Raw genomic sequence first — 19,647 nt, 5'->3', positions numbered from 1 at the left:
GATGACTCCAAGTCACAAACTGGATACGTGTATATTTTGAATGGAGGGGCAGTAAGCTGGTGCAGTTGCAAGCAAAGCATCATGGCAGGATCTACATGTGAAGAGGAGTACATGGCAGCCTCGGAGGCAGCGCATGAAGCAATCTGGATGAAGGAGTTCATCACCGACCTAGGAGTCATACCCAATGCGTCGGGGCCAATCACTCTCTTCTGTGACAACACTGGAGCTATTGCCCTTGCCAAGGAGCCTAGGTTTCACAAGAAGACCAGGCACATCAAGCGTCGCTTCAACTCCATTCGTGAAAATGTTCAAGATGGAGACATAGATATTTGCAAAGTGCATACGGATTTGAATGTCGCAAATCCGTTGACTAAACCTCTTTCGCGAGCAAAACATGATCAACACCAGAACTCTATGGGTGTTCGATTCATCACAATGTAACTAGATTATTGACTCTAGTGCAAGTGGGAGACTGTTAGAAATATGCCCTAGAGGCAATAATAAAATGATTATTATTATATTTCCTTGTTCATGATAATTGTCTATTATTCATGCTACAATTGTGTTATCCAGAAATCATAATACATGTGTGAATACATATACCATAACATGTACCTAGTGAGCATCTAGTTGACTGGCTCGTTGATCAACAGATAGTCATGGTTTCTTGACTATGGACATTGGATGTCATTGATAACAGGATCACATCATTAGGAGAATGATGTGATGGACAAGACCCAATCCTAAGCATAGCACAAGATCGTCTAGTTTGTTTGCTAGAGCTTTTCCAATTTCAAGTATCATTTCCTTATACCATGAGATCGTGTAACTCCCGGATGCCGTAGGAGTGCTTTGGGTGTACCAAACGTCACAACCGTAACTGGGTGACTATAAAGGTATACTACAGGTATCCCCGAAAGTATCTGTTGGGTTGACACGGATCGAGACTGGGATTTGTCACTCCGTATGACGGAGAGGTATCTCTGGGCCCACTCGGTAATGCATCATCATAATGAGCTCAATGTGACCAAGTGTTTGGTCACGGGATCATGCATTACGGTACGAGTAAAGTGACTTGCCGGTAACGAGATTGAACGAGGTATTAGGATACCGACGATCGAATCTTGGGCAAGTAACATACCGATTGACAAAGGGAATTGTATACGGGATTACTTGAATCCTCGACATCGTGGTTCATCCGATGAGATAAGCCAACATGGGTATCCAGATCCCGCTGTTGGTTATTGACCGGAGAGTCGTCTCGGTCATGTCTGCGTGTCTCCCGAACCCGTAGGGTCTACACACTTAAGGTTCGGTGATGCTAGGGTTGTAGAGAATATTAGTATGCGGTAACCCGAAAGTTGTTCGGAGTCTCGGATGAGATCCCGGACATTACGAGGAGTTCCGGAATGGTCCGGAGGTGAAGAATTGTATATAGGAAGTCCAGTTTCGGCCACCGGGAAAGTTTCGGGGGTCACTCGTATTGTATCGGGACCACCGGAAGGGTCCCGGGGGTCCACCGGGTGGGGCCACCTATCCCGGAGGGCCCCATGGGCTGAAGTGGAAGGGGAACCAGCCCCTGGTGGGCTGGTGCACCCCCCTTGGGCCTCCCCTGTGCCTAGGGTTGGAAACCCTAGGGGTGAGTGGGGCGCCCAACTTGGCTTGGGGGACAAGTTCCCCCCTTGGCCGGCGCCCCCCCCCCCTTGAGATGGGATCTCTAGGGGGCCGGCGCCCCCCAGGGCCCCTATATAAAGAGGGGGGAGGAAGGGCTGCGCACCCCTGCTCCTGGCGCCTCCCTCTCCCTCCGTACCATCTCTCCCTCTCGTTGAGCTTGGCGAAGCCCTGCCGGGATCGCCGCTACTTCCACCACCACGCCGTCGTGCTGCTGGATCTCCATCAACCTCTCCCTTCCCCTTGCTGGATCAAGAAGGAGGAGACGTCTTCCCCAACCATACGTGTGTTGAACGCGGAGGTGCCGTCCGTTCGGCGCTAGGATCTTCGGTAATTTGGATCACGACGAGTACGACTCCCTCAACCCCGTTCTCTTGAACGCTTCCGCGCGTGATCTACAAGGTTATGTAGATGCACTCCTCTCTCTCATTGCTAGATGACTCCATAGATTGATCTTGGTGAAGCGTAGAAATTTTTTATTTTCTGCAACATTCCCCAACAATGGCATCATGAGCTAGGTCTATGCATAGTTTCTATACACGAGTAGAACACAATCTTGTTGTGGGCGTAGATGTTGTCAATTTTCTAGCCACTACTACTCTTATCTTGTTTCGGCGGCATCGTGGGATGAAGTGGCCGGGACCGACCTTACACGTACGCTTACGTGAGACAGGTTCCACCGACTTACATGCACTAGTTGCATAAGGTGGCTAGCGGGTGTCTGTCTCTCCCACTTTAGTCGGATCAGATTCGATGAAAAGGGTCCTTATGAAGGGTAAATAGAAATTGGCATATCACGTTGTGGTTTTACGTAGGTAAGAAACATTCTTGCTAGAACCTTATTGCAGCCACGTAAAACTTGCAGCAACAATTAGAGGACGTCTAACTTGTTTCTGCAGCATATGCCTTGTGATGTGATATGGCCAAAAGGATGTGATGAATGAAATATATGTGATGTATGAGATTGATCATGTTCTTGTAATAGGAATCACGACTTGCATGTCGATGAGTATGACAACCAGCAGGATCCATAGGAGTTGTCTTTATTTTTTGTATGACCTGCGTGTCATTGAATAACGCCATGTAAATTACTTTACTTTATTGCTAAACCGTTAGCCATAGAAGTAGAAGTAATCGTTGGCGTGACAACTTCGTGAAGACACGATGATGGAGATCATGGTGTCATGCCGGTGACGATGATGATCATGGCGCCCCGAAGATGGAGATCAAAAGGAGCAAAATGATATGGGCCATATCATGTCACTATTTGATTGCATGTGATGTTTATCATGTTTATGCATCTTATTTGCTTAGAACGACGGTAGTAAATAAGATGATCCCTCACAATAATTTCAAGAAAGTGTTCCCCCTAACTGTGCGCCGTTGTGAAAGTTCGTTGTTTCGAAGCACCACGTGATGATTGGGTGTGATAGATTCTAGCATTCACATACAACGGGTGTAAGACAGATTTACACATGCAAAACACTTAGGTTGACTTGACGAGCCTAGCATGTATAGACATGGCCTCGGAACACAAGAGACCGAAAGGTCGAACATGAGTCGTATGGAAGATACAATCAACATGGAGATTTTCACCGATAATGACTAGTCCGTCTCACATGATGATCGGACACGGTCTAGTTGAGTCGGATCATGTATCACTTAGATGACTAGAGGGATGTCTAATCTGAGTGGGAGTTCATTAAATAATTTGATTAGATGAACTTAATTATCATGAACTTAGTCTAAAAACCTTTGCAAAATGTCTTGTAGATCAAATGGCCAACTCTCATGTCAACCTAAACTTCAACGCGTTCCTAGAGAAAACCAAGCTGAAAGATGATGACAGCAACTATACGGACTGGGTCCGGAACCTGAGGATCATCCTCATAGCTGCCAAGAAAGCATATATCCTAGAAGGACCACTAGGTGAAGCACCCATCCCAGAGAACCAAGACGTTATGAACGCTTGGCAATCGCGTGCTGATGATTACTCCCTCGTTCAGTGCGACATGCTTTACAGCTTAGAACCGGGGCTCCAAAAGCGTTTTGAGCAACATGGAGCATATGAGATGTTCGAAGAGCTGAAAATGGTTTTCCAAGCTCATGCCTGGGTCGAGAGATATGAAGTCTCTGACAAGTTCTACAGTTGTAAGATGGAGCAAAATAGTTCTGTCAGTGAGCACATACTCAAGATGTCTGGGTTGCACAACCGCTTGTCTCAGCTGGACATTAACCTCCCGGACGAGGCGGTCATTGACAGAATCCTTCAGTCACTCCCACCTAGCTACAAGAGCTTTGTGATGAACTACAATATGCAGGGGATGGTGAAAACTATTCCTGAAGTATTTTCAATGCTGAAATCAGCGGAGGTGGAAATCAAAAAGGAACATCAAGTGTTGATGGTCAACAAAACCACTAGTTTCAAGAAAGGCAAGGGTAAGAAGAACTTCAAGAATGACGGAAAGGGAGTTGCCGCGCCCGGTAAGCCAGTTGCCAGGAAGAAGCCAAAGAATGGACCCAAACCTGAGACTGGGTGCTTTTATTGCAAGGGAATGGGACACTGGAAGCGGAACTGCCCCAAATACTTAGCGGACAAGAAGGCCGACAACACTAAAGGTATATGTGATATACATGTAATTGATGCGTACCTTACCAGTACTCGTAGTAGCTCCTGGGTATTTGATACTGGTGCGGTTGCTCATATTTGTAACTCAAAACAGGAGCTGTGGAATAAGTGGAGACTGGCGAAGGACGAGGTGATGATGCGCGCCGGGAATGGTTCCAAGGTCGATGTGATTGCCATCGGCACGCTACCTCTACATTTACCTACGGGATTAGTTTTAAACCTCAATAATTGTTATTTAGTGCCAGCTTTGAGCATGAACATTGTATCTGGATCTCGTTTAATACGAGATGGCTACTCATTTAAATCCGAGAATAATGGTTGTTCTATTTATATGAGAGATATGTTTTATGGTCATGCCCCGCTGGTCAATGGTTTATTCTTGATGAATCTCGAACGTGATGTTACACATATTCATAGTGTGAATACCAAAAGATGTAAAGTTGATAACAATAGTCCCACATACTTGTGGCATTGCCGCCTTGGTCACATTGGTGTCAAACGCATGAAGAAGCTCCATGCTGATGGACTTTTGGAGTCTCTTGATTATGAATCATTTGACACATGTGAACCATGCCTCATGGGTAAAATGACCAAGACTCCGTTCTCCGGAACAATGGAGCAGGCAACCAACTTATTGGAAATCATACATACTGATGTGTGCAGTCCAATGAGCGTTGAGGCTCGCGGAGGCTATCGTTGTGTTCTCACTCTCACTGATGACTTGAGTAGACATGGGTATGTCTACTTGATGAAACACAAGTCTGAGACCTTTGAAAAGTTCAAGGAATTTCAGAATGAGGTAGAGAATCAACATGACCGACAGATAAAGTTCTTACGATCAGATCATGGGGGAGAATATTTAAGTCACAAATTTGGTACGCACTTAAGGAAATGTGGAATCGTTTCACAACTCACACCGCCTGGAACACCTAAGCGTAACAATGTGTTCGAACGTCTTAATTGCACTCTATTGGATATGGTGCGATCTATGATGTCACTCACTGATTTACCGCTATCATTTTGGGGTTACGCTCTAGAGACAGCTACATTCACTTTAAATAGGTCACCGTCTAAATCCATTGAGATGGCACCGTATGAATTATGGTTTGGGAAGAAACCGGAGCTGTCGTTTCTAAAAGTTTGGGGATGCGATACTTATGTCAAGAAACTTCAACCTGAAAAGCTCGAACCCAAGTCGGAAAAATGCGTCTTCATAGGATACCCTAAGGAAACCATTGGGTATACCTTTTACCTCAGATCCGAAGGCAAGATTTTTGTTGCCAAGAACGGGTCCTTTCTGGAGAAAGAGTTTCTCTCGAAAGAAGTAAGTGGGAGGAAAGTGGAACTTGATGAAGTACTACCTCTTGAACCGGAAAGTAGCGTAGCTCAAGAAGTTGTTCCTGTGGTGCCTGCACCGACTAGAGAGGAAATTAATGATGATGATCAAGGTACTTCGGATCAAGTTACTACTGAACTTCGTAGGTCCACTAGGACACGTTCCACACCAGAGTGGTATGGCAACCCTGTCCTGGAAATGATGTTGTTAGACAACGGTGAACCTTCGAACTATGAAGAAGGAATGGCGGGCCTAGATTCCAACAAATGGCTTCAAGCCATGCAATCCAAGATAGGATCCATGTATGAAAACAGAGTATGGACTTTGACAGACTTGCCCGATGATCGGCGAGCGATAGAAAACAAATGGACCTTTAAGAAGAAGACGGACGCGGATGGTAATGTTACCATCTATAAAGCTCGACTTGTCGCTAAGGGTTATCGACAAGTTCAAGGGATTGACTATGATGAGACTTTCTCTCCCATAGCGAAGCTGAAGTCCGTCCGAATCATGTTAGCAATTGCCGCATACTATGATTATGAGATATGGCAAATGGACGTCAAAATGGCATTCCTTAACGGCTTTCTTAAGGAAGAATTGTATATGATGCAGCCATAAGGTTTTGTCGATCCTAAGAATGCTAACAAGGTATGCAAGCTCCAGCACTCCATCTATGGGCTGGTGCAAGCATCTCGGAGTTGGAACATTTGCTTTAATGAAATGATCAAAGCGTTTGGGTTTATGCAGACTTATGGAGAAGCCTGCGTTTACAAGAAAGTGAGTGGGAGCTCTGTAGCATTTCTCATATTGTATGTGGATGACCTGCTTTTGATGGGAAATGATATAGAACTTTTGGACAACATTAAGGCCTACTTGAATAAGTGTTTTTCAATGAAGGACCTTGGAGAAGCTGCTTACATATTAGGCATCAAGATCTATAGAGATAGATTGAGACGCCTCATAGGTCTTTCACAAAGCACATACCTTGATAAGATATTGAAGAAGTTCAATATGGATCAGTCCAAGAAGGGGTTCTTGCCTGTGTTGCAAGGTGTGAAATTGAGCTCGACTCAATTGAGAAGATTTCATCCGCCACCAGCGGGTTAAATGAAGCTTATACGAGCCTGCTCAGAGGTTTTCAGGTACATGATGAAATATGTAATTTTTTGGTTGTACCGCACGCGCTAGATGTGCTCCGTATAGATAGTAGCTCCTGAGACTCTGGTTGCCAGCCCTAGGCGGCAAATGGAGGATCACACTCTCAAGTAAAGATTGCATTGCCTTCGCGCGCAGGTGGCTAAGGTTCCGGCGGCAGACCGGATCACTGACTTTGCCGAACTGAGGCGACAGATTGATGCGGTGGATGCTGACATCACGCTTGTAAACGAGCGGCTTAACGAGTCATAGAGTATGTGCTCTTTTTTCCTCATGTGTTTTAGGAAATATTAAGAGGAGCATAATGTTAATGTGATATGCTTTGGCTGCAGGCGGAGCTGCTGCCGTGGAGGTCCTGAGGGCGGAACTTGCCCTAGCCAAGGAACAAGCCCGGGCTAGCAATGCGGCTACCCTAAAGGCGGCCGAAGATTTGAGAGCCGAACAGGCTGCTCATCTCCGATGCGAAGATAATATAGCCAAGATGGCTGTGGAGCCGAAAGACGCCGCCGGCCGGTATGAGCTCCTTGAAAAGGAGAATCAGGCGAAGTCAGTTGACCTGAAAAAGACCCTTAATGCAGCCAAGGAGACGCGTTCCGAAATTAGGGATGCGTAGGAGGAGCTTCGACATGCCGGAGAAATCGCGGCTGGAAGCCCATATTTGTTGTGGATGAAGTTCTTAGATCCAAAGTACGCTCCTCTGGATCGGCTCTGGAGCGCTGCAGACACGTATGCGGATCTGGCAAAAAGTACAGCTGATGCGACCAAGTTTTTCAAGGATCAAAAAGATAGTGAAGTAGAAAGGCTGTTCTGGTCGCAATTCAGTGCTCCAACGCGCCCGTTTCCATTGATTGAAAGGGTGGCCACTGTGGCTGAGCTCCATAGGTTGTCCGGTCTTGCAATAAGGTCTGTAATAGACCATCTATGGCCAAAGGGACCGAAGCCGGACAATTATTTCGGTTTAGTGCAACAATTCCTTGGCGCCGTATCATGAATCGATGCCACGAAGAGGTCGGCATGCATAGAGGGTGCACGGATGGCTCTTGCCCGTGTTAAAGCATATTAGGCAGATATGGAGGCCACCATCATTGCAACCCAGAATTCGGCGGGAAGCCAGGATCCAGCCGAGCACTATTTCGAGCAGGTAACAGAAGGTGCTCCTTTAATAGAGGCTCAATGCTCGAAGAGTGTCATGTTTGAGTGAAAAATTGTTTCGTTGTAAAAAAACTATATTTTAATTATAGAGGCTATGTTTATACTTTCACCCGAAAGTGTTATTGTGCCTCCTGTGCGGCCGTTTGATGTATATATAACCTGAAAGTTAGCAGTCGTTGGCTTCATCCCCCATGCATACAATGCGGGGTTGTTCGCAAAAATGTGCGTAATCACACTTGATCCAACGTCTTGGTCCATTAAGGAGGTGATGGCACGTCGAACTAGGCAACCGGACTATATAGCTTTAACACTTTCACTTAGCCATAGGAGTTTGACGGTGGGGCTACTATGTAGCCCCTGGTACCTTCACGTGCATCCGGATACGGGGCGTGTGTACATGACCGGGAAACGGCCCTTCGTTAATGCGGAGGAATCCTAAAGATTCCGATGAGTCGTCGAGTGGTTGACCAGTCTCTCGCTATATCATGACAATCAGTTTTCAGCTTTCTTTACGGAGGTGCTCATCCGGGATAACCAGGGCACAATCGCAGTAGTTCTCCTTTGGACGCCTTAGCCGATAGAAGCGGAACGTAAGGGAGCAAACCCAGGAGCCGAGCAAACCTAACATTGGACCAAAGACATGATTTGGAGCTGATGCATATAAGGCCAAACTCGCGACGCCGAGCACTCCCGAAGGTATTCGGATTTTATAACATATACTGGGCTGAGTAGCACCCTTGATTATGAACCATGTATTTTCAGGTACGCGCATTAGTCTGTCGTGGCGAAATGCCAATAACGCAAGTATCCCATGTGGTTGTATTGAGTACCCATGGGATGTCAAGCAACAAGAGACAATAAAGAAGGTTTACACAGGGGCTTAATCTAAAGAGAAACCTTTGAGCGGGGCCCTGCTGCACGTCTGCGCCTTTATCTCCGTTGTGCCGTGTCCTGGTATGGTGTCGCACGAATGGTGTCTGTATAAAGGAAAACTCATGTAAAAGAGTATGGCGTAAGTGTGCGAAGAGTTGGTTATTATCAGTGGATAGTAGAGGTGTAAGACATTGGCCTGTTAATAAGGTCAAGCCAAAAGGTGGGCTTTATGGCATGTTTGCAGCCCCTGATGCCCTCTATGGGATTACGTGTATAGCACCCAGCTCAGGTTTATCTGGGCTGTTGCCGACGATGGTGCGCCAGACTCGTCTAACCATGTCCGTGGTCTTAACAACCGATCGTGCAATTTGATAGGAGAGGCCGCTTAGTGTCCGGCTGCTAGGGCTGCCGCATACTCTTCCGCACGTAAGGAATGCTCTGTATTTCTACTAATGGTGATGATGCCACGTGGACCGGGCATCTTGAGTTTAAGGTAGGCATAATGCGGTACAACGTTGAAGCGAGTGAAGGCCATTCTTCCGAGCAATGCATGATAACCACTTTGGAGGGGAGCGATGGCGAAGAGTAATTCTTCGCTTCTGAAGTTGTCTGGAGAACGGAATGTCACCTCTAATACGAGGGAGCCCCTGTAGCGGGCCTTAATGCCTGGTATCACCCCTTTAAAGGTGGTGTTACTTTGGCTGATTCTGGATGGGTCTATCCCCGTCTTGCGGACAGTGTCCTGATATATTAGATTGAGACTACTGTCGCCGTCCATGAGGACACGAGTGAGATGGTATCCATCGATTACTGGGTCGAGCACCAAGGCAGCTGATCCTCCATGCCGGATACTAGTCAGGTGGTTCCTGTGATTAAAGGTGATCGGGAAGGCCGACCAGGGGTTGAGTTTGGGGGTGACGGGCTCTACAACGTATGTGTCTCTTAGCGCTTTTGCGCCTTCTCTTTGGTATATGAGTCGCGTAGATCATGTTTACTGTTTTTACCTCTGGTGGGAATTTTTCTGTCCCCCAGTGTTCGGCTGGCGAGGCTCATCCTCGTCTTCACTTGGTGTTTCCTTTCCCTTGTGTTTGGCATTTAACTTGCCGGCCTGCTTAAAGACCTGACATTCTCTGTGAGTGTGGTTTGCATGCTTTTCGGGGGTGCCATGAATTTGGCACAATCTGTCCAGGACTTTGTTTAGGCCGGATGGTCCCTCTTTGCTGCCTTTAAATGGCTTCTTTTGTTGACCGGGTCGAGTGCCCCTAAATCCGGCGTTGACCGCCGTGTTGTCCGGACTTTCTTCCCTGTTTCGACGCTTGTTTTTACTGCGTCGTGGCTTCCCGTTGCCATCCCTAATTTCGGATGTGCCCTTGTCGCTAGTGCCTCTACAGGCCAACCAGCTATCTTCACCCGCGCAAAAGCGGTTCATAAGGCTTGTTAAGGCTGCCATTGTCCTCGGCTTTTCTTGGCCGAGGTGTCTGGCGAGCCACTCGTCTCGGATACTTTGATTGAAGGCCGCTAGGGCTTCGGCATCCGGACAATCGACAATTTGATTCTTCTTAGTGAGAAATCTGTTCCAAAGCTTACGGGCGGACTCTCCAGGCTGTTGAATTATGTGACTTAAATCGTCAGCATCCGGAGGTCGGACATAGGTCCCTTGAAAATTGTCCTTGAAAGCGTCCTCAAGTTCTTCCCAACTTCCGATTGAATTTTCGGGGAGGCTTTTCAACCAGTGCCGAGCTGGCCCCTTCAACTTGAGGGGAATGTATTTGATGGTGTGGAGATCGTCCCCACGAGCCATGTGGATATGAAGGATAAAATCCTCAATCCAGACCCCGGGGTCTGTCATTCCGTCGTATGCCTCTATGTTCACGGGTTTGAATCCCTGTGGAAATTCGTGATCCAGTACCTCTTCGGTGAAGCACAGAGGGTGCAGAGCCCCTCTGTATCTGGACATGTTGTGGAATGCTGTCGACTGTTGTTGTGTCCGGTGTTGATTCCGAACTGGTATTCGATCAGTCTGATCGTTTTGGTGACCATAATCCTGCGCCGGAGCGTGTCCTCTACATCCATAGATGGACCTGGTCACGCCGGCCTTTTTGTCCAGGAGCTCACGTAAATCGTGTGCGGCATCTGTAGCTGCTCTATTGCGGTCGTGAAGTGGTTGGTCCGGCCTATTGGCCGTATTGTTCTTCGGTGGAATGGCCTCATCGTCGAATTCTGGCAGCAGCTTGCACTTTGGGTAGTTCTTTTTGTGGCGACCGTCGCCATATTTTTCTTCAGTGTCTAGCACTTTATTCCATCTGTGGTTGAGCGTTTCCTGCGCGGCCTTAAGGCTTTGCTTCTGCTTCTTTAGGCTTCGCACAGTGGCCATAAGACTTCTATGGAGGTTATCTCATTCCAAACGTTTTTTCGGGATGATGAATGCATCATCATCCGGACTGTAATCTTCTCTGTAGGCAGGTTGATGAGTTCGGCCCTCGGGATCGCTATGATCGGGCGTCTGCTCCGGGCTGTGTTCTGCGTGACCTGGCTCATCCTGCTCCATCGCTGGGCCCATATGGTCGTTGACTAGGGCGTCTGCTTAGCCTTTGGAGTTGACCGGGGTGTTAATTTTTCCAGTGTTGCTATCGCTATTTTTACTGTGGCTGGACTTAGAGCGGCGTCTGCGCCGTCGTTTTGGCTTTTGTCCAGGGGTTTTATCCTCCATTGTGTCCTTTTTGTCGCCCTTGTCCTCCTTAGGCGTGTCCACCATGTATATATCATATGATGAGGTGGCAGTCCAACGCCCCATGGCCGGTGGTTCCAAATCGTCCCCTGCGCCGAAGTCCATACCGTCGGTGTCGTCAGAGTCGAAGTCAAGCATGTATGTTATGTCATCGACAGTGGCTATTAAGTGGGTGGTGGGTCGATGGAGATTTTCTTCGTCGTCCGAATCCCCCTCGAGCCGGACATAGTTCGGCCAAGAGTCCTCTGACAAGGAGAGAGACCTTAAAGATTTTAGCACGTCGCCAAAGGGTGGGTGCTGAAAGATATCCGCAGCGGTGAACTCCATTACTGGAGCCCAATCGGGTTCGACGGGCCCGGGTGCGTACGGTCTGGAACCTACAGCCGGACACAAGTCCGGGGGTCCGATGACATAGACTTCCTTAGAGGTGGAGTCTGTGTCAGGCTTTACCGCCAATGAGTATGCGGCCTCCGGGGCGGGGTCCAACCACTCGTCCTCAGACAACGCGATTTGCCCTGGATTTAGGTCCGGAGCTACTGCAGGTGCGATATCCCGAATATTGTCTGACAGTAGATCTAAGCCGTGCTTGTCGTGACTGTTCGGAGCTCCTAGCGTAGGCCTGAATCTGTCAAAGATCAAGTCTCTGCGGATATTGGTTGTTTAGTTCGAGTTTCCGAACCTGACCTGATGTCCAGGGGCGTAGCTGTCGATCTGCTCCAGATGGCCAAGCAAATTGGCCCGCAGTGCGAAGCAGCCGAACACGAAGATCTGTCCAGGGAGAAAAGTCTCGCCCTGGACCGCGTTGTTGTTGATGATTGAAGGATCCATCGAGCCTTGCTGCGATGACACAGAGGAACTCTCAATGAAAGCACCAATGTCGGTGTCAAAACCGACAGATCTCGGGTAGGGGGTCCCAAACTGTGCGTCTAAGGCTAATGGTAACAGGAGGCAGGGGACATGATGTTTTACCCAGGTTCGGCCCCTCTCGATGGAGGTAATACCCTACTTCCTGCTTGATTGATCTTGATGATATGAGTATTACAAGAGTTGATCTACCACGAGATCGTAGAGGCTAAACCCTAGGAGCTAGCCTATGATTCTGATTATTCTTGTCCTATGGACTAAACCCTCCGGTTTATATAGACACCAGAGGAGGCTAGGGTTACACAGAGTCGGTTACAGAGAAGGAGATCTAACATCTGAATCGCCAAGCTTATCTTCCATGCAAAGGAGAGTCCCATCCGGACACAGGACGAAGTCTTGAGTCTTGCATCTTCATAGTCCAACAGTCCGGCCAAAGTATATAGTCCGGCTGTCCGGATACCCCCTAATCCAGGACTCCCTCACCTAGAGACCAAGTGTGCAAGAGGTGAGGAAGGGCGCCTCTCCCTCCTCGAGCTTCTAGATGCAGACCCAGAAGAGAAGAAGGCAAAGGCCAAGGACGTGAAGCGCAAAGGAGCAGCCATGCTTGCAGCAGAGACAAACACGAAGCATGGCAGGGACCAGCCGGAGTCGTCCAAGGGTAGCCGGTTCTGCGCCTACCACAACCTCTACACCCACAACACCAATGAATGCCAAGAGCTCAGAGCCATTCGAGAAGGACGCATCGGTCGATGCCCCGAGCACAACGAGCGGGGCTACGGCCGAGGAGGAGGAAGAGGTAGAGGACGATGGGACGATGATACGTCTCCAACATATCTACTTTTCCAAACACTTTTGCCCTTGTTTTGGACTCTAACTTGCATGATTTGAATGAAACTAACCCGGACTGATGTTGTTTTCAGCAGAACTGCCATGATGTTGTTTTATGTGTAGAAAAGAGAAGTTCTTGGAATGTCCTAAAAATCCACAGAGGCACTTTTTCGAATTAATAAGAATTTCTGGGCGAAAGAAATACACCAGGGGCCCACACCCTATCCATGAGATAGGGGGGGGCGCCCCCCCTATAGGGCGCGCCCCCTATCTCGTGTGGCCCCTGGACCTCCACCGACCTCAACTCCAACTCCATATATTCACGTTCGGGGAGAAAAAAATCAGGGAGAAAGTTTCATCGCATTTTACGACACGGAACCACCGCCAAGCCGTAATCTCTCTCGGGAGGGCTGATCTGGACTCTGCTCGGGGCTCCGGAGAGGGGGATTCGTCGTCGTCGTCGTCATCAACCATCCTCCATCACCAATTTCATGATGCTCACTGCCGTGTGTGAGTAATTCCATCATAGGCTTGCTAGACGGTGATGGGTTGGATGAGATTTACCATGTAATCAAGTTAGTTTTGTTAGGGTTTGATCCCTAGTATCCACTATGTTCTGAGATTGATGTTGCTATGACTTTGCTATGCTTAATGCTTTTCACTAGGGCCCGAGTGCCATGATTTCAGATCTGAACCTATTATGTTTTCATGAATATATGTGTGTTCTTGATCCTATCTTGCAAGTCTATAGTCACCTATTATGTGTTATGATCTGACAACCCCAAAGTGACAATAATCGGGATACTTCTCGGTGATGACCGTAGTTTGAGGAGTTCATGTATTCACTATGTGCTAATGCTTTGTTCCGGTTCTCTATTAAAACGAGGCCTTAATATCCCTTAGTTTCCGCTAGGACCCCGCTGCCACGGGAGGGTAGGACAAAAGATGTCATGCAAGTTCTTTTCCATAAGCACGTATGACTATTTACGGAATACATGCCTACATTACATTGATGAACTGGAGCTAGTTCTGTGTCACCCTATGTTATAGCTATTACATGAGGAATCACATCCGGCATAATTATCCATCACGGATCCATTGCCTACGAGCTTTTCACATATTGTTCTTCACTTATTTACTTTTCCGTTGCTACTGTTACAACTACTACAAAAACCCCAAAACTATTATCTTTACTTTTGCTACCGTTACCTTTATTATCATACCACTTTTGCTACTAAATACTTTGCTGCAGATACTAAGTTATCGAGGTGTGGTTGAATTGACAACTCAACTGCTAATACTCAAGAATATTCTTTGGCTCCCCTTGTGTCAAATCCATAAATTTGGGTTGAATACTTTACCCTCGAAAGTTGTTGCGATCGCCTACACTTGTGGGTTATCTAGACCAATTTCTGGCGCCGTTGCCGGGAGCATAGCTCTATTCTATAAGTCACTTGGGATTTATATCTATTGATCACTATGAAGAACTTGAAAGACGACAAAACTACTATTTTGCCCTCAACTACGAGGGGAGGTAACGAATTGCCATCTAGCTTTGCACTAGATTCTCCTTCCGTTATTAGTAAGCTTGTGTCGGATTTCGGGTTCCGGCAGAGCCTCAAGGTTCGAACTCTGGGGTGCACGCGGAGATCACACCCCCTGCCTACCCATGTCTCGTCGCCTCACAAGGATCTAAACTACACGAAGAACAACACAGAGGACACGAGATTTATACTGGTTCAGGCCACCATTGTGGTGTAATACCCTACTACAGTGTGTGATGTGTGGATTGCCTCTGGGGCTGATGATGAACAGTACAAGGAAGAACAGCCTCGCGAGGGGCTGTTCTAGGCTGGTGCAATGAACTGCTAAGGTCAGTTCAATCGCCTCTCTTTCTCTCTGTTGTTGATCTCTCTCCCTTTTTAGATGCGGATCTCTCCAGATGCAGATGCCGATACCTTTTTTCCATCCCTCTACCCTGGGCCTCTTCCCAAATATTGAGCGGGAAGGGCGCCAACAATTAGCCATTTTGAAGGGGAACATCTAGTACACTTATTCTGACTAAAGTTGGTCCTCGCCTGCAAAAGACCCTGATGATGGCGCCGGCTTGGGCTCCACGATGACCTCCATACTGCCGTCCTGCTGGTCTTGGTCTTGTTGCACCCAAATGGTTGCCTTTGCTTGATACTCTCGCCTGCGCTTGCCCCCTTTGCACCAAAGAGGAAACAAGGATTCTGCGCAGGCCGGCGCCCGCCTGGCGCCCGCCTGGCCTTGGTCATCATGGCTTGCGTCATGGGCACCTGCGAGGTGCCCCGCCTTGATCTCTCCGCATCCTTGCGAGCCAGCCTGACGAGGCCGTGCCCGAGGAAGCCTCCTGTCGTCCGCCCCGCGAGGCTTGGCCCCTCGCGAGGGTCTCGAGCATGTGTTGATGAAGATAGGCCGTACTGGCCCACTCCTTGAGCCACGCCGCAGGCGACATGCAGGCAAGTCTAGGTACCCCCGTTCCCAGAATACCGACAGTAGCCCCCGGGCCCAAGGCGTGCCTGGACTTGGCTTAGCAGAGAAGCGAAGGGGCAAGTGTGAAGCGCCGTGGGCCCCAAGAGCCTGCGGCCTTGGGTGCCGCGTGGAGGTTGATTGGACGTGGGCGTCCCTGTTCCCCCACGCCTCCCTATTTTGCGCCTAGCTAGGCGGACCCGCGGTTGCACACAGTCACCCCTCTTCTCACCGCTCACGCGCCTCCTGCTCTTCCTTCTCTCAAGCTCCATCCTCCGCTTCCAATCCAATCTCGAATCCTCCCCCTTCCTGTCGCCATGGCTCTGACGAAGAAGGGGAAAGGGCAAAAGTCTGTGCTCTCACCCGGCCCGTCACCGTCGACGGCTCCTGCTGTTGATAATTCAATCATACTCAACCTGGAAGGCTTGGACAAGGTCACTTCCGCCCTTGCCCCCATCTTCAACGAGTGTGGGAGGATGACGGTCTGGCCCGCGTCTCACTTCTCCATTGACAGAATAGTCACCAAGGTCCGGTACTTTGCTGACACCCTGTGGGAGGGATTGGTTCCCCCCTTTTCTGATTTCTTCAACGCCATGCTTTCCCATTATCAGATCCACATGATGCATTTGGGTCCCGAATCCATTACTCTTCTTGCCATTTTCGCTTTTGTTTGCGAGGTGATGATGGGCATTCCTCCCTCGGTTGCCTTGTTGTGCCACTTCTTCTCTTTGCGCCTCAGCGACCCCACCCAATGCTTGGGGTGCGTGAGTTTCCTTGCCGCACCAGAAACAACGGCTTCAGGAATTGATTTCAGCCTTCCCGCGCCTGCGTCTGGGTTCCGAGAGCGGTGGCTGTACGTGGATGTCAGAGTGCCCAGCCCCCTGCTTTCGGAGCCCACCTTGCCCGCTATCCCCAATTTAGGCTGGGGCCAGGAGACGCTCACGAGCTCCTAGCTTGCCTTCGTCTGGCATCGCTTTGCGAACCTGAGGGCGCTCGGTGTGATGGCGCCCAAGGTGGTGAAGGAGTTCCTCCTGTGCCGCATTTCCCCTCTCCAGCGTCATTCCCGCCGGATGTGGGCCTTTGGGGGGCGTGAAGACTGCATGAGGCTCTAAGAGGAAGATCTGATGCCTGAAGTGTTGAGGAAGGTTATCATGATCCTAACTGGGGACCCTTCCCCTGGTAGCATCCGGCATGGGGGCGCCCTGCTGTACCTTTGCTCAAACAGGGCTAATTTTGTGAAGCAGATGCCCAGCTTCGATGAATGGGGGCTGCGCCCCGCAGGCCTCAGGGGACCTCGCAAGAACCCAGTCGTGGTCGTTGCCCTTCCGGTTGCCCACGACGGTCCCTCCTCGAGTGGTGGAGCTGGGAGGCAAGGGCCGCCGGGGGCTAAGGGGGCCACCGTCGGGACGATGACGCCACGCGGAACTCCTGAGGCGGAAGCTCCTGAGGTCTGGCCTGCGGCGGCTGAAGGTATTGAGCCACGGCCCGCATCTCCCGTGGCATAGGCCCCTGAGGCCCCGGCCACCCTTCAGGGTGTGGCGTCTGGCGGCGGGTGCCAGGGCGATGCCCCCGGTGTTGGTCACATTGGCGCTTCTTCCTCATCGCAGGCTGACCCTTGCGCCAAGCTCCTGGGCTGCTTCCGTGTGGACTTCGAGGCTCTCCGAAAGAGAAGGGAGGCCTTGGGTGATGATTACCCTTGCCGCCTATTGAAGCGCAGGAAGTACTTCGCCACTGATGAGTAAGCCTTCCCCTTTCTCAGTCCCTTACTTTCCTGCTGCTTCAGCTGATCATTGCCTTGCAAGGCCCTTCCTGCCGAGCTCATGGAGATGGCTGAGGAGCCATCCCTCCAGGCCTCGCCCTCTCCACCGTCCCCAAGCGCCCCGGGCTGGAGCACTGCCCTTGTGGTGAGGTCAGTTGGAGAGGTGAGCCATCCTGTGATGCGTCATGATTCTACGCACCTCACGACCATCCTTTGCGAACCCTCCCGGGGCATAGCCAGCCTGCCCTAGGCTCTTCGATTGGTCGTGGACGACGACTGGCTAAGGTCGGTCTTGCGTTCTTCCTTGGGGGACGAACCGGCTCTGGGCCATGCTTCTGGCGAGGCGCGTCCGGCCATCGCGAGGGGGAGTGCCGGTCTGTGGCCCTTCGCGCGTGCCTCGGGCGGAGGATGACGCAGAAGACGTGCTCGAGCGCACTTGGGAGCACCGCGCCCTCCACCAAGGGTTCCTCCGGAGGGCGGGTGATTCAGTGAGCCAGCTTGGTATAGAGCTTGTTGACGAGGACACGCGCCTTGCGGCCGAGGGCCTGCGCCTAGCTGAGGAGAGGCTCAACCTGAAGGTGGCCGTTGCCCTTGCGCGCCACCAGCGTGACCTCGATAATGAGGAAGCCGAGGTGTCATTGGCGGATTCTCAGGAGGCCTGCTCCCGGGCCGTCAAGGAGGCTCAGGAGGCTGACCAGCGGCGCATGGCCGCTGAGGAGCGGGCGGGGATCTACGGGCCTGGAGTAGCTCCCTGGAGGAGAAGGTGGAGTTGTGTGAGGCGGCCCTTGCGTCGATGAAGGGGGCCTCGATCGACCGGGCGGAGCTCCAGAGACGTGAGGATGCACTGACGATGGAGGCCACCGAGCGCACCCTGGACCTCGAGCGGTTGGAGATGAGGGAGCACCTGGTGGCGCGGGCGGAGGATGACGTTGCCACGAGGGAAGCCCGAGCCTCAGAAGAGGTTGATCGCTGGGTGGTGGGGCCCGCTTGAACCTTGAGAGCAAGTTCGAGGAGAGGCCGGAGTTGATCAAAGTCGAAGCAGAGGGTAGGACCGCCGCCCTGAAGGCCAAGCTGGACGAAGTGACGCGGCGTGCGGACACTGCCCGAGTCGCCCTTGGCACGGCACAGGTGGAGCTGGCTTCCTCCTGCGCCGAGGTGCTTCTTCTCCGTCAAAGGGTGGACGTGGCTGAGGCCATCACGCAGCGGAGCGAGGACGAGATACGCCAGAGGCAGACCTTGGAGGACGAGCATGGCCCTATGCTCCGCACGCTCCGGGAAAGAGCTAACATGGCCCTGGGTAACATCTGCGAGGCAGCCGTTGGGGAGCCTCATGTGGTTAACTTTGCCGGTAAGCTTCAGTTCTTCACTGATGTGGTGACACAGCTGGAGACTCGGTCGGGCAGAGCCGGCAGGTTGGTGGGGGAGAGGAGTCGTGCCTTGCTTGGGCATGCTTTTTCTTGTGTCTTCAGTCATCTCCAAAACATGGACCCCCATTTTGACTTTGATACCGCCATCACACCGGTACCCCTAGCAATCCGGGGTGACCTAGCATGTTGGGTGGAAGACAACGTGGACGCCCTTGTCAGGGCTTTCACCACTGATGATGATGGTGTGGTCGTAGCTGCTGATGAGGGTGGAGTGGTGAATGGCCCAGGCGGTGATGATGGCGGCGCAGAAGGCGACGGCGAGGCCAGTAATGCCAATGGCGACTCCGGAGGTGTCCCTGATGATGCATTGGGGGATTTATCCGATTAACCGCGTGCTGTTCCTGCTTTTACCCTGCACAGAGAGAGTTCGGGCTTGGCCTAGAGGGTTGTAAGAGCATTTTGGGAGGGGGATCCCCTCGTGTAAAAACTTGCAGTTAGCGTATTTGTTGACATGATATCACCCGTGTGCCTGCGCCAGGCGGCTGGTTTCATGGCAAGTCGACTGGCTTGTTTACCTTTGACCCGCGTGGGCCTCGAGATAGCCTGCGGAGGGCCGTGGTGTCCTGAGTGCCTCTTGAACGAGCCTATTGAACCTGCAAGGGGAACCTCCTGAGAGGGCGTGGCGATGGCAGTCGGGGCTGCGTGCATGCTGGGCCTGGCCCGGCTCGCGAGGGGCTCACGAGGGAAGGCGACTGAGGATGGATGGACGTAAGGCGGTAACCAGAACGCGAG

Source organism: Triticum dicoccoides, chromosome 7B (assembly GCF_002162155.2).
Source record: "Triticum dicoccoides isolate Atlit2015 ecotype Zavitan chromosome 7B, WEW_v2.0, whole genome shotgun sequence".
Taxonomy (NCBI): domain Eukaryota; kingdom Viridiplantae; phylum Streptophyta; class Magnoliopsida; order Poales; family Poaceae; genus Triticum; species Triticum dicoccoides.
The sequence above is the reverse complement of the archived record's forward strand: the minus strand, read 5'-3'. Positions refer to the sequence as shown.